This window comes from Trachinotus anak, unplaced genomic scaffold (genome assembly GCF_046630095.1).
Source record: "Trachinotus anak isolate AG129_WGS33_773 ecotype Australia unplaced genomic scaffold, CSIRO_AGI_Tana_v1 ptg000002l, whole genome shotgun sequence".
NCBI lineage: Eukaryota > Metazoa > Chordata > Actinopteri > Carangiformes > Carangidae > Trachinotus > Trachinotus anak.
The window spans coordinates 6876257-6890327 of record NW_027273853.1 but is presented as its reverse complement, the minus strand read 5'-3'; the positions used below and the strand labels follow the sequence as shown (position 1 = coordinate 6890327).

General features: G+C 40.0%; 1 long non-coding RNA gene across 1 annotated transcript; it reads left to right on the top strand.

Moving 5' to 3' along the window:
* The first annotated feature begins 400 nt into the window (after positions 1–400).
* Positions 401–2572, top strand: LOC139627091 (uncharacterized). Its single transcript, XR_011692499.1, has 3 exons — positions 401–479; positions 783–1107; positions 1568–2572. It is a non-coding gene; the product is annotated as an uncharacterized lncRNA (long non-coding RNA).
* The last annotated feature ends 11499 nt before the right edge of the window (positions 2573–14071 follow it).

The following is a 14071-nucleotide window of genomic DNA, read 5'->3' as shown; positions in this document are numbered from 1 at the left end:
AAATTGTTTTTTTTTTTTGGCCACTGCAAGTATGACCCTTTACCTTTGATCACCAAAATCTAGGTCTACACTACACAAAACCTCTTGTGAAAATTCAGTGATAACTAAGCCAACACAGGACATAAAAAGCTTCCATTTTCTACTAAATACATTGTCTTTGCAATGTAAAATGTATGTCAAATAATCCAATTATACATATTCAGGTATGACCTTATGCCAATATGTTTTGGATGGAAAGAATGCATTTTCTTACACATAAGTACTTATTGTTAATCTTAGATTGGTAATAAAATACAACTTGAACAAATTTTGTTCTAAAAATTATACAGTATTTTGAAAAGTGCTTTGGTCTTTTCAAAAACTAGTTTCCAAAGTGTTTTTTTTTTCTTTTCTTTTTTTAACAGTAAAACCGGAGTGTGGATGTCTGGCACAACTTCACCTGCTTCCAAGGTTCTTGAAGAGGGAAAAAACGTGAAGAGGTCAAAACTGCTGAGGCACTTGTTGAATGAAGAAGCCTGATCCACGTTTAAAAAGAGACATTCATTGTCTGTTAATAATTAAATTACAGCAAAGTAATTACCTGTAATTTTGTATGCCTCTGCCACTCAGACTATTTTCAGATTACATCCTTGTTTATCCAGAGTCATATAAAAATGTGAGGGGACTCCCTTGAGGAGTTTTTGAGATGTTGCGTTAACAAGGCCAAAATCATGTTTTGTGAAGTCACTGTTTCCTTGCCCTTTGACCTTTGACCACCAAAATTTAATCCGTTCATCTTTCAGTCAACCCAAAAACAACCCAAAAGCAATATGCCTCCGGCTCTGGCTGTCACCACTGGAGCAGGAAACAAACCTTAGTTGCTTGTAAGGATGAGCAGGCTGAACAAGATGTGTCAACATGGGAACTGAAGAAGCGCAGAGAAGAGGAAAGGATATTTACAGCGGGACTTTTTGATTCCTCACTCTGACGGTAAATTCTAGGCAGGGACAGTGAGCGAGTCACTCCTCATCTTCATCATCCAACGGCTGCAGGAGTTTGTTTCCCCTGTGAACCAACGTTACTACAACAATGAATCACAAAACAGTGTGGCATGACCAGAAATCTGAGGTGAGTAATAAAGAAACTATCTGAGCAAAGCAATGCCTTGTCACAAGCTTGTAATTCAAACACACAAAAATAATCCCTTCTCAACATTCAGTTTCCATTTCCTGATACCCATATGATGTGTAATCACCACCAAGTCTGAAAACAGGAATCTGGTTGTTGCATAACAACAGGACATACAAGTCCAATATCTTAGACCTCCGGTATCTCACTGACACTTAACTCGTGTCAGCCTATAATATGTGTCAGGTTCTGTGTACATAGGCCTTAACGTCTGATTTAAAGGAGACTTGTTTTCAGTTATTTTTGTGTTGGTCTATCATCAGTCTGTGTTGGTAAGTGCATCCTATTTTTTGACACCAAACATATGGTAATTCGTTTAAATTCACAGAACAGAAAAGTATTTCAACAGAATTTCTCATCACAGCAAAATCACTTCTGCTTCTCTTTTTTTTTAACTCAGTGGTCTGTGCTTCTATGAAATGCTTTCAAGGCATGTGAACCCCTGAGGACCTGCCTGGACATGCCAGCAGTCAGTGTGGATGGACAGAGACCTAACAACAGCAGACACGTAGTCACAACGCAACAGCAGGGTTTTTTTTTTTTTTTCCAATGAAAGGCGTAACACCCCTTATTTAAATAGCTCATATACTGGTCATACTGGTCTGTTGAGGCTACTGTCATTGGAGAAATGTGCATCCCTTCCTCTTTAGAGAGGAACCTCTCTCTGCGTTATGTTTAGAAAGACGTATGTCCTCTTTAATCCTGACATTATTGTATTAATGCAAAACTATAAACAGTGATTTGAGAGAGAAAAGGAAATTAAAAAATGGTTATGCTCAAACACTCCAGTCAAAACCTTTGTATATCTTATGTCACTGTGTTATTTTTTTTCCTGTCTTCTACAGCTTAAAAGCTGAAATACTGTTTGATGTGGCTTGTTTGTCGCTTCACCTACATTGTTATTGTTGTTATAAACAATAAATTGGTTGACAGTATGAATGCATAAAGTTTTTTCAAAGAGGATGATTAAAGAAGGAAATGGAGAAATTACATTTTGTTGCACTGTAGCTGCACATTGTGCATACCTAGTTTTACCTTTTAAATAGAAATTGTTGTTTTAATCATGTTCATTTTACATATGAACCTTTTTATAAAAAATAATTTCTGGGCATTATTACACAGGTTTATGAAGTTTACAAATTAAACGCATAGTGTGTAACTTCTGGCTGTCTCACTCATGTCATGATGTCGTGAGGTGGTGTGGGAGTTGTTGTCTTCACCACCATTGTTGTAAGCTTCTCTTGGTTTGGATTCCTTCAGGGTCAGTCGTTCAGGAGGTTTTTACCAGGAGACAAATTCTCTGCAGAGATCTCCTCCTCTCCAACACAATGACTATAACAAGTAAAAACACTTAATAAAGCAGTTTCCCGTTAAAACCAAATGAAACTGACTGTCACCATGAATAAAATTATGGATTTCTCAATGTTTGAATATTGAGAATATTGAGAATGTTGAAAAACATTTAGGACAATGTAAGAACACAGCTCAAAACATGTATTAAATAGCTTTTTGTCCTTTTCGGACATTTTAATGTCGAAAAGTTACATATTATAGCTTTAAGTAGTCATATCATAGTCTGACATTTTTCAACCTCAGGCACACTGTAGTGGTTTAGGGTGATTAGTGACTTTTTGTGGTTCTTACTGACAGTTAATGACAATGGCAGCTCCTGATGTCTCCTACAACAATAAAATAAGGTGCTTATCTGTGATAAATAGAGCCTCATTAGTTACCCAGATCACTGCTTACGTCACTCAGGCAGGCACCTGATTTCTTTATCTATGCAGGAATGTCGAAATGTAACGGACATGATTGTTTTCACCGTCACTTACAAAGGTGAAGTTTATTGACTTTTTTGTTTGACACAAAAGTGAAAGGAGACAACCTGGGTGGAGACAACGAGTGAATTGAAACTTTGCTGTCTTCCAGACGACCACTTTCAGATGCTAATCGCTGCTAACGATAGCCAAAGATTGACTAGGCGTTGACAAAAGATGTCGGGCAGCAGATCTTTAACACTGCACCAACATGTTGCTCAGCTTGGTTTCTTCATGGCCCTTAACTAAATAAATAAACTATATTTATCATTAATTAACAAAAGCTGTGAGGACGACTGCATTCTTTGTTTTGTTTGGTTATATGTGCTGCAAAATGAATTTGTAACATCAGCAGCATATGTCAACTAATGAGCACCAACACACTTAAGTTAAATGGTAAAATTAACAGTCAAGAGCTGCTTGTGCTGAAGAGAATACGGAGATTAACATTATATATTCATTACTGTTGATGAGTGGCTTTGAAAAAGCAACAACACGCACACAGACATCAATCAGCTAACTCATTTGTTTGGTGTGTTTTAAAGGAAACTGGAGAAGGAATGGTCTGCTGAAAGTGAGAGGATGTCCATACAGATGGACTTAGGTCAGATTCAAGTGGGTCTTCAAATAGTTAGAATACACAACTGTTGTCCCCTTCCCTGCTGTGAGAGGTCTACCTCTATTGACAAATACCACAACTTAAGGAAGCCCCATCTGCATCAAACATCTGTGATATTTGACAGATACCTTGCCAACCATTTAACTTTGTGTGTGCCCTCTACCAGGGCTTTTCCTGCTGTTTTTTTCAGTGCAGTGAGCAGTCCTAGTGCATTTCTACTGTGGGCTGCCTCATTCTCTTTAGCCCCTTTTCCACTGGTCAAAAAACCCACTAAGACCCGCTAACATCAGGCTTTGTCGGCAATGGAAAAGGGTTTAACCGGCCTTCACACCCAGGTCAAATGACTTTGCAGTAGACATGGATATTTATTGGCTCCAGCTCCAATCGGCATTGATTTTTGCATCTTTTCCTGCTGTAACATCTTTCTGAGCACACAGACACAGGCCTGTCACCTGTCCAGCACGGTGCTCTGTGGCTGCACTGACCTCGGGGACAAAAGAGTGAGCTGTAGCTCTGAAAGTTTTTAAAACACACAGTCCAGTCCACTGCTGCTGTGTGTGTGTTCTCCAAGTTCATGTGATGACATTGCTCCTTGTAGTTGTGTGTGTCCTCCGTTGAGCAGAAAAACAAACTTGACTGTCAGTGGGAAAGGGGCAAATCGGCTTTTATTAGCAAGTTTAAGCGCATTTAAAAAACCCGCTTATACCTGCTAATTTCTGTCAGGATAAAAGCAATGAAGTCCTAAAAACCCCTCTGTAGATCTGTGCGATAAAACTGGGGCGAGATATAGATCACACCTAACTGATATAAATACAGTAAAAGAACAGTCCTCACTGCAGTAAATTTTCCCATAATTGACTGCAACTTCCTCTTTGCATTTGTTTTGTGCTTGACTTCTGTATTTGCAGTAAATGCATCTATATTTTATCTGACGTGGCTTTAAGACCCAGTGTTGTGAAACTGCACAGTTTTGGTTTGAAATTTAATTGATTAGTTCAAAACATTATACAGTATCTGGTTGGGCTCAATCATCTGGTACCTGGTGGATGTTCCCCAGATTTACACTGTAGCACCACCACCTGCAGCACTTTAGATTGGAAGAACATCTGACCTATAAACCATACACTCCTGTTATTTAAGCACAGTGTTTGAGACTGTCAACAGCCTTTGGCACAGTTAAGGGCGTCCACTGTCCGGTGATGTCACCTTTAGGTGAAAGTGACACTGTTGTTTTTGTGATCCCCTCCTTTTCTTCTTGTGCCATCATTACATAATCCCCTCTCAATACAGAGCAGCGGATACTTACCTGCCTACTTTATTCACTATACATGGTGGCCCTATATCTCTTACCTGCGGTGAATAGTACTTAGTGCAGCAGGTTCTATTGTACCTGTAGATATAGAGAGGGAGGCCCAGGCCCCCGCAGTGATCCGGTGTCCTGCCATCTCAGGTTTCCTTCAGGGAACCCCTGGTATCTTTCCGTTTGGCCAACATTATGTGTGACTTCCTGTCTGTGGCAGGGATATGACTGGAGGACCTCTCTGGGGACAAGGCGACAATTGTCCTCTTCTTTAGTTTCTCCTTCTTTTGTTTTTTTTTCTGCAGGTGTGTGAGTCTGTTTAAGTGACAGTGCTTGCAGTAGTTCAGTAGCTCATGGAGACCACAAGAAGTGTGTTTTATCCTGCAAGTTTTTAATATTGGTGGAAAAATAGAGTGACCTGATCTTCTCCTTTTCAGTTCAAGTCTATTCTAATTCAGTATTCACAAAGCTATATGTACACTGAACATGATAATTATGGCTTTAATCATCTCTACTGTCTGTGCAGGCCAAAATCCACAGCACCCTTTCTGTTTAAGTAGTTGAATTTAATATGAGACCACCGCAGCCTCAGTGAGGCTACGTCCACGCTACTACATTTTCATTTTAAAAAGTATCTCTTTTGCTACATTTTCACCTTTCTCCATACTACTCCTGAGTTTTCGAGGCTGGAGAATGGAGCATTTTGGAAATGCTGTTGGCCCTGTTTTAGTTTGAAAACTTCAGGGTTGCATTGTAGTCTGGACACACCTGTAGACACGCCCGTAGACCCTGATTGAGTGTTATCGGCCTCGGCTACCAGTAGTGGAAACACGAATTAAAAGTGTTACAGAACTTGTTGTTTTTGCTAACAGCTGTTGTTCAGTGAAGTTCTGCGTGTTAATGGTACAACTGCCTTCGCTTTCCAAGTTTGTAGTATTTTCTGCAACTAATCAGCTGAGTACAACTGAGAGTAGACAATCGACTTCCTGTTTGCAGCAACTTGCGCATGCCCTGTGTCCATGAATGGTCACATATGTATGCGTTTTCAGGTGTGTTAGTATGGACGCAGATCATTTCTGATTTGGCTCTAAAATTAAAATGTAGTAGTGTGGATGTTGCCTTAGACAGATGACTTAACTTTTAAAGTTATACTGTTTTTATCACAGAATTGTGTTACTATCTCACCACTGCAGTTCAGCAAAGAAACACTGTGCAGGGTAACACAAGGAGGGAGTTTTGTACTAAAAATGCATCTCTTTCAATTCACGAATGGGGTGTGAGTACTGTATTAAGACAAACCTGAACCAGTCTTTTAAAGCACAATAAGGCCTGATAATGTGCAACATGTTCAGCTAGTGCCCTGTTAGTGTCAACACTGCATGAAACCCAACACTCAACTATAAATCAGTTACTACACCAGAGGCACCCACAGTGACACAGGAGCATTAATCTACTTATAGGTATTGCTCCATGTGTGACCCCACTACTATGTATTTTACTTTATGATTTGGTCACACAGTGTTCCCCAATGCAAACTCAGGCAGTGGGTTGTTTCTTGTGATCAAACAGAAGTCGACTTGATGCTGGGAATAATAAAATGTTAGGCTGGGGTAAAGAAAATATTTAAATTCAAAATTTCCTTAGACTGTGTGATTATGCGAGCTGTGGCAAGACTGGAGCACAGTCTGTGGAAATGTTAATCACTGCTTTTGCTCAGGGTAAATATTTTATTATTCAGGGCAGACAGAATGTAGGATCACATATGTATCTTTTTAAGATGTCACAAGTAGAGTTTGATGGAAGTGTGCGGGTCTTTCAAGTAAGTTCATTTCGTAAAGTTAAGTAGTATTCTGACTTTAGTTTGCCTAGTATTATAATGATGCGTTTCTGCGCATTGGTTAAATGCAGTGTTGAATTTTAACCCCAAAAAAGGTAAATTAATATTTACTCTTTGATTTAAATCCAATGCCTTTCTGTCTTGCTCATTTTGTTTTGAAAAGGTTGTCATGTTTTCCTCAACCTGAGAAAGCCAAGAGCATCCTCATGGGACTCTGGTAAAAGGTGAAACTCAAGACGATCTCTAGTTAGTGTAGCGTAGGTTAAAGCATCCTCCTTTCAGAGAAAGAGTGAGGGAGACAAATAGGTTCCCACCGGCAGAGAGAGGTCAGCTCTCCTGGGAAGCATCTCCACTATTCTCTCAGACTGAGGTGTGCGAGAAAAGAGTTTTTTACTTGGGTCTAGAGTGAAGAAAAGGCTCCCACCCATAACCTCACATTCTGCTTTGGACAAGCACACAACAACATGCACCCATCCCTCTTACACGCTCACACACACTGCATTAACCTGCTAATGGATTGACCCCTTCCGCTCTCTGCTCTTTGTTTCGAAGCACAGATCACTTTCCTCCAGCTCCACTGAAGAACAGCAGGTGAGTTGCGTTCCCTCACACGCCCATCAAAATGTGCAAGATTAGGTGAACAACCTTTTCATATACATTACGGTTCTTTTTTATCCTGTGGTCTAACACGAGGCGTCTTCCTGTATTTGTCCATCTGGAGCCAGATCACTATCAAAATACGTACAGTGAGATAACATTTGCCAGATTTGATTTCATAACAAACTAGAGGAAACGTTAAAAAGTGTCAAGTAACAAGTGTTATGTGACAATTTGAATTGCCAATAAATTATTGGGAACTCACCTGGAACTAGATCCTCCGTAACAACTTGTTAAAAACAAATAAATCAAGCCAACCAACCTAATAGACCAAAAACCTAATTTCCATTTTATAGTGGCACATTATAAATGGATCAAATTGCCATTTTCCCTATCCACCCACACTCAATAAACCAAAGAGAAAACATGTTTTTTACTTAAGATCATAAACTAAAATATCTTATTTACAAAAATGTCCTCAGACCTTTTACAGTGGCTCTCCGAATTGTGGCCAGGTGCCTTGAGTTTCCTTTAGTTATTTGATTGGAGTCTACTTGTGGGAAATTTAATTGACCGGACAGAGTTTAGAAAAGCACACGTGTGTATGTAAAGTCCTACAAATATGTCAGAACAAAAATCAAACCATGAAGTCCAAGAGACTTCTGTGATAAAATTGTTTCAAGGCACAGATCAGGGCAAGAGTATAAAACCATGTCTAAAGTTTTAATAGTTCCCAGGAGCACAGTGGCCTCAATAACTGTGAAATGGAAAAAGTTTGGAACCACCAGGAGTTGGTTGTCTGGCCAAACTGAGAAGCAAAAGGGGCCAATGATCACTCTAACAGAGCTTCAGAAGTCTCCTAAAGAGATGGGAGAACCTGCCAGAAGGATGACCCTTTTAGCAGCTCTCCATCAGTCAGGCCTTGATGGTAGAGCAGCTAGTGAAGCCACTATTGAGAAAAGGCATATGACAGCCTGCTTGGAGTTTACCAAATGGTATTAAAAAGGACTCTGACAGCATGAGGAAAAAGAAATCTCTGGTCTGATGAAACAAAAACAGAAAGCTTTGAGCACAACTTCAACCAATATGTCTGGCAAATGTTGCTCATCACATATTAGTACCGAATAATGAAGATTTAGTGATGTCCCTCTTGCAAGTTGCAAGTTGTCTGCCAAATGAGTAAATGCAAATGTAATACCATCCCTACACTGTAACATAGTAGCAGCATCATGTTAAGGGGGTGCTCAGCGACAGGGACAAGAAGACTGGTTAGAATTGAGGGATGAATGCAGGCAAACACTGATAAGAAAACCTGCACCAGAGTGCACGTGACCTCAGACTGGGGTGACGGTTCATATTTCTTCATGAAAATGACCTGAAGCAGCCAAGCCAATGCTGCAGTGGCTTTGGGAGAAGTCTGAGCCAGAATCCAGACTTAAACCCTGTAGAACATCTGTGAAGAGACAATAAAGTGTGCAAAAAGTCAAAGTGGACTGATACTTTATGAAGCCATTGCTCATCTTAATTACACAGGATAGATGCAACAAAAGTCTCCCAGTTGGACTCAAAATAGGGACATTGTGGTTCATGAGCAGGTTCTTGACGCCTAAGGCATAGGAGCGTCCCACAGCATTCTGTTTGTTGCAGTTGACTTTGTTCTGATGTGGTAACACAACGGCCTGGAAATGAAATTACCTGCAACTCGCATTTAGTACCATTTACTGAGCAGTGCTGAAATGTAGTTGAACTGGTCTCCACAGTGAAAAGTAGAAATAACAGCAGAATCCATGACATAGATCTGGCATTAACATGCATCTTCAGTGATATGGTCACAAATGGACAGCTCTAAGTACAGGTGTGAAGACACCCAAGAAGTGTTGAAGACGTATTTGAGATCCGATCGCTCAGACCACATTCGGAGGTGGTCTGGGTCACATGTGGCCACATTCTTTTAGCAGTGTGAACACAAATGTGTCCTGGTCACAATGAAGGACCACCTACTCTACTTAAGTCCTCTGCCACAGTCTAACTAGTCCCAACACAGTTTCGTCATGAACCGAAAATAGTTTACTAATGGCTAAAACCTTTTTTTTCACTGTAGAGCTGTGAGCAGTGCATTCATTCACTCAATTGCATAGATGTTTATTTGCATATAAAGCGAGGAAGTGACATCCCATCACAGGTGGTCAGTTGAGATGCATGTGGAGACGCATTTTAAAGCCAGGTGTGAACAGACGTTCATGGTGCTGACCACTTGTGACTGGATCACTGAAGACACATGTTAATACCAGGTCTGAACGGGGCCATAGATGTTACATTATGTTGCAAATCATTTTCTGTTGTAAGGCTGTAAGAGCCTGAGCTGTGATAAGATCTAAGGTAAATCACCCAGCAGTGAAACAAACCACACAGTTAGAGTTAATATTTCAGCCTGACCAAACTTGGGGCTGGTTTAGACTGGTTTACTCCCCTAAGGTATTTATATCAGTTTGGGTTTTAGTTTATTCATTTTATGTATTTAAGCAAATTATATGCTGAAGTTGTTTGGGCTTGAGGCAGGTTGAAATAGAGCTTATGCTGGGTCAAGGAACGTGTCTGCCTGGTCCTTATGTGGCATAGAAATTAAAAAATTATAAAGATGATGGTAAATTTGGTTTGTGTTTGGATTAAAAGACTTTGATGTCAAACCACATTCAGTTAATTTAATTAAATGTGAGGTTTTTAGTCAGTGTGAAGGCACAAAATGATTTTTCAATGTTCAGCTGTATGCCAAACTCAGCACTGCTCCTACACAATACGACTGTTTGTCACTCTAATCCTTTCCAAAGTAATCTCTTACTCTTGAACCTCTCTGTGAATTTCTATTCAGGATTCATCCTGTCTTTCCATTGATCTGAGCTGCTCCCTCACTCTGACCTTTCCATTTAGAACAGATAATCCTCCTGTCCGCAGACATGTGCAATGTTTGAGTGTGTGGCGAATGCCCTTGATCTGCCCGGGTGAAGGATTTTGTGACAAACACACTACCTCACACCGCCATCTGAGCCTACACAACCGCATCAAAGAGGTGTAGGAGACGACTAGAGTTTCACATTTATCCGTCTTGTTTGGACTTCAGCCCAGCAGATGTAGGTCTGTGTTTAAATGTATTTGAGCTGACTGTTGTGTGTGAGTGTGAGTGTGTGTCCCTACTCATCATCGCTGGTACAGACCTTTAATGTTTTAAAGCTAGCAATGAACGCCAACACAGCTCATCATGTAACTACAATATGACAAGTCCCTGAACTGACCATTTCTTCTATTCTCTTCTTTATTTTTTGGGCAGGGCAGCTGAAATAGACCTCAGTGAGCTTCTAACTTTCTCTCTGAATGATCATTTTACAAGTAAATATAACTTAAATCACAGCACAGGTCTTCATGTCATTTGGAACGACCACTCATCATGTGGTATGACCAATAATAGCAATAACTGTTTTAAATTCAAAATAAAAATATTTCTGTGGCTGAAATATTAATCACCGATACAGTGCTTAAGTGAATAGTATTTTTAAAACATCTTTATTGGTTGTATGCAATTTATCGGAAAAATAAGTCTCTTTGAGTGTAACATTATACAACAAAAACACGAGTTCTTTATTTACAGAAAATGTTTCTTTAAATTACTGTAAACCTGTAAAAAATATTAAGCATTATTATTTTGTTTATTTTTAAATTGGCCTGTTGAAACTCCTTGTCGTTGACCCGTGTATAAGTGACTTTGGAACAAAATTTGTGTAAACTGAAAGAAAATCAAGTCTCCACCTGTAGCCTTTGTGGGCTTGGATTGTATTTTTGAGGTGCAGTTTCCATGAATGTATGACATTCATGTAGCTGAAAACCAAGAACAAAAACACTCTTATAACCAGCTTAGTTGTAAATTGAAATCAAACAAAATGTAGATGTATAAATAATATCAGTAGATATGAAGGGAGGTCCAGATGAGATAGTGAAGAAATTTTGGCATAATTCATTTTGACATTTTGTAAAGATATCAGAAATTTATAGCAGCCTTGAAAGAGAAACTTAAATACTACTAAGAAAAATTTAAATGTCTTAATTGTTGACATATGTGTACACTTCTAGATCAATCAAGCTGGGTGTGCAACGGTAAATTAATAAACAACATGCAATTTTCAGTACAGCACAATTTTACTATCTGTCCATCAAGAGAGCAGACTTGGTTTGAAATTGATTTAAAGAGGCAGCATCTCACTTATAATGAATAAACATTGCCAAGCTCCTTAGCCAAGCTTGGGGTCAGAGTTCGTATGGCCCAAAATCAATTAATCATTAGTTTGACCCAGCTACAGTGTGAATGGTAGACACTTGAAGATGTCTGAGGATTTGTGAGGTTTGAGTTCTTTGCAGAGATGGAGGAGCTGGTTGAGGAGTCACCATGTTATCGTTTTCCCTGTTGTGGGCACACAAAGGAGGGCTGAAATTAGAAGACCAGAGGCCTTGAGAGGACAACTGGCAACTTCCATGAACGCACATGGACAATACAGTATTTGTTAATACTTTGATCGCAGTACTTGACAGTAGAGGGGGAAATGTGACCTGTCCTGTCTCATACCACTCCCACAGAAATACTCATGTCCTGTCTTTGTTCCTGTTGTCTTTTTTTCCGTCTTGTCCTAGTCACATAATAAGTTGGTGAAACTGACTCCCATGCTGTGGGAATCCTACAGGTGTCTGAAGTGTTATGAAGCTCAGAGTGGGCTACTCCATGGACGCCATCTTGGCAGTGCCTGACTCTCCCTAACACCTGTGTAATCCAACTAGAATTACTGCCTCATGGTTTTATGCCTCTGCCACTCAGACTAGTTTCAGATTACATCCCTGTTTATCCAGAGTCATATTAACAATTTCTGTGAAACTTTGTCATGATTGCTGGGTGCTTTGAGTTCACATGAACGTTTGTACCAAAGTTGAAGAAATTCCCTCAAGGCTTTGCAGAGATATTGCATCCACAAGGCCAAAACAACGTTTTTTTTGGGTCACCATGACCTTGACCTTTGACCTTCGACCACCAAAGTCTAATCAGTTCATCCTTGAGTCAAACTGAATGTTTGTGCCAATTTTGAAGAGATTCCCCTGAGGAGTTCTCAAGCTATTGCATTCACAAGGTTATGGTTTGTGAGGTCACCACAACCTTGACGTTTGACTTTGACCACCAGAATATATTCAGTTCATCCTTTAGTCCAAGTGAATGTATGTGCCAAATTTGAAGAAGTTGCATCAAGGTGTTACTGAGATATCGTGTCCATGAGAACGGGACGTACAGACAGACAACCTGAGAACAACGTGCTTCTGGCTTTGGCTGCCGCCGGCGTGGAGGCATTAAAATGGACCAGGAGGTGGGGTGTGTGTGGAGCTGAGACTTTGGTGCATGCCAGTTTAACTGTGGCAAGCATATGCTCCTGGCTATTTAGCTAGTTAACAAGCTAAGCTAACAAACTAGGTATGGTGAGCACAGACAGCGACAGCTGCTAATTAAGGCTAACATGTAAAATAATACGAGAATGTCACTCATCTCAAAAAACAGGAGCAAAGACGTCCACACGTTCTGTTAGTCACCATAACCGCACACAGTAAAAATGATATTACATATAATGACATAAAAAATTCAGTCTGTGTACTGTTGTCTTGAAGGGGCAAATTTACTATAGAGACCAGGCTGTAAATGTTCATTTCTGCTGGGCATTTTAACATGGGAGTGTATGGGGTTATAATAGGCTACTACCTGACACATGGCTGATATCTTTAAATGATAGATCCACTGGAGGGCCAAACATTTCCAAGTCTTCACACATCCTCACATCTCCCAAAAGTTATTATACCACTTTTCTGTCGTCATGTATTCTTGTCCTCAATGCTAATTACTGACTGCTGAATACAGTCAAAACAGAAAAAGACTAATGAGGCCAAAAAACTGCAATACAACTTTATACTTTTGCTATAAATCTATGTGCATGGTGCACGTTGGAACTGCTTCTTTTTTAATTTTCTCTCAGATTAGAAAACAACTGCATCTGTATCAAACCTCAGGGAAAAAACTCAGATTTGGTAAATGTTTGGCTGCAGAGCAAATTGAGTCAAAGTGTCAAGAACAGTATACAGCTGTACAATCTTTCAAAACCCTGAACACAGATGCTACCTCAGAGAGAAATGGTAACATAAACCATGTGTCTGGAGCTGGAGCTCAGATGATATGAGGGGGAGGGAGCCAGCCTCCAATTTTATGGTATGTTTGTCTTCTTTTTACTTCACAATTTATGCTTATCTGTGTTAGCTGGAGCATAAATGTTTGTCACTGTCTTTGTCTGTTTATAACAGACAAAACGGAGGGGGGAAGTGTGTGTGTGTATGTGTGTGTGGTGGATGAAACGTGATCCCAGTAAGCACCAACCCCCCCTCTCTCCTGGGCCATTATAACTCTCCTTGCTCGCACTCCCCCTCCCTCCCTCACCCATCCCTCTCTCAAAGTTTGGGCACCTGCCAGGTCCCACAGTCATTATCCTAATGAGCACTGACAGCCTAAAGTCAGTCTGGCTACAACACAAGCACACACACACGCTCACACATACACATACGCACACATTCACAGAGTTTATCTACTCTGTCTTATCAAGTTTATCACTGTGTAAGTGTGATTCACTGACTGAATCATACACTGACTACACCTTTGGTTCTGT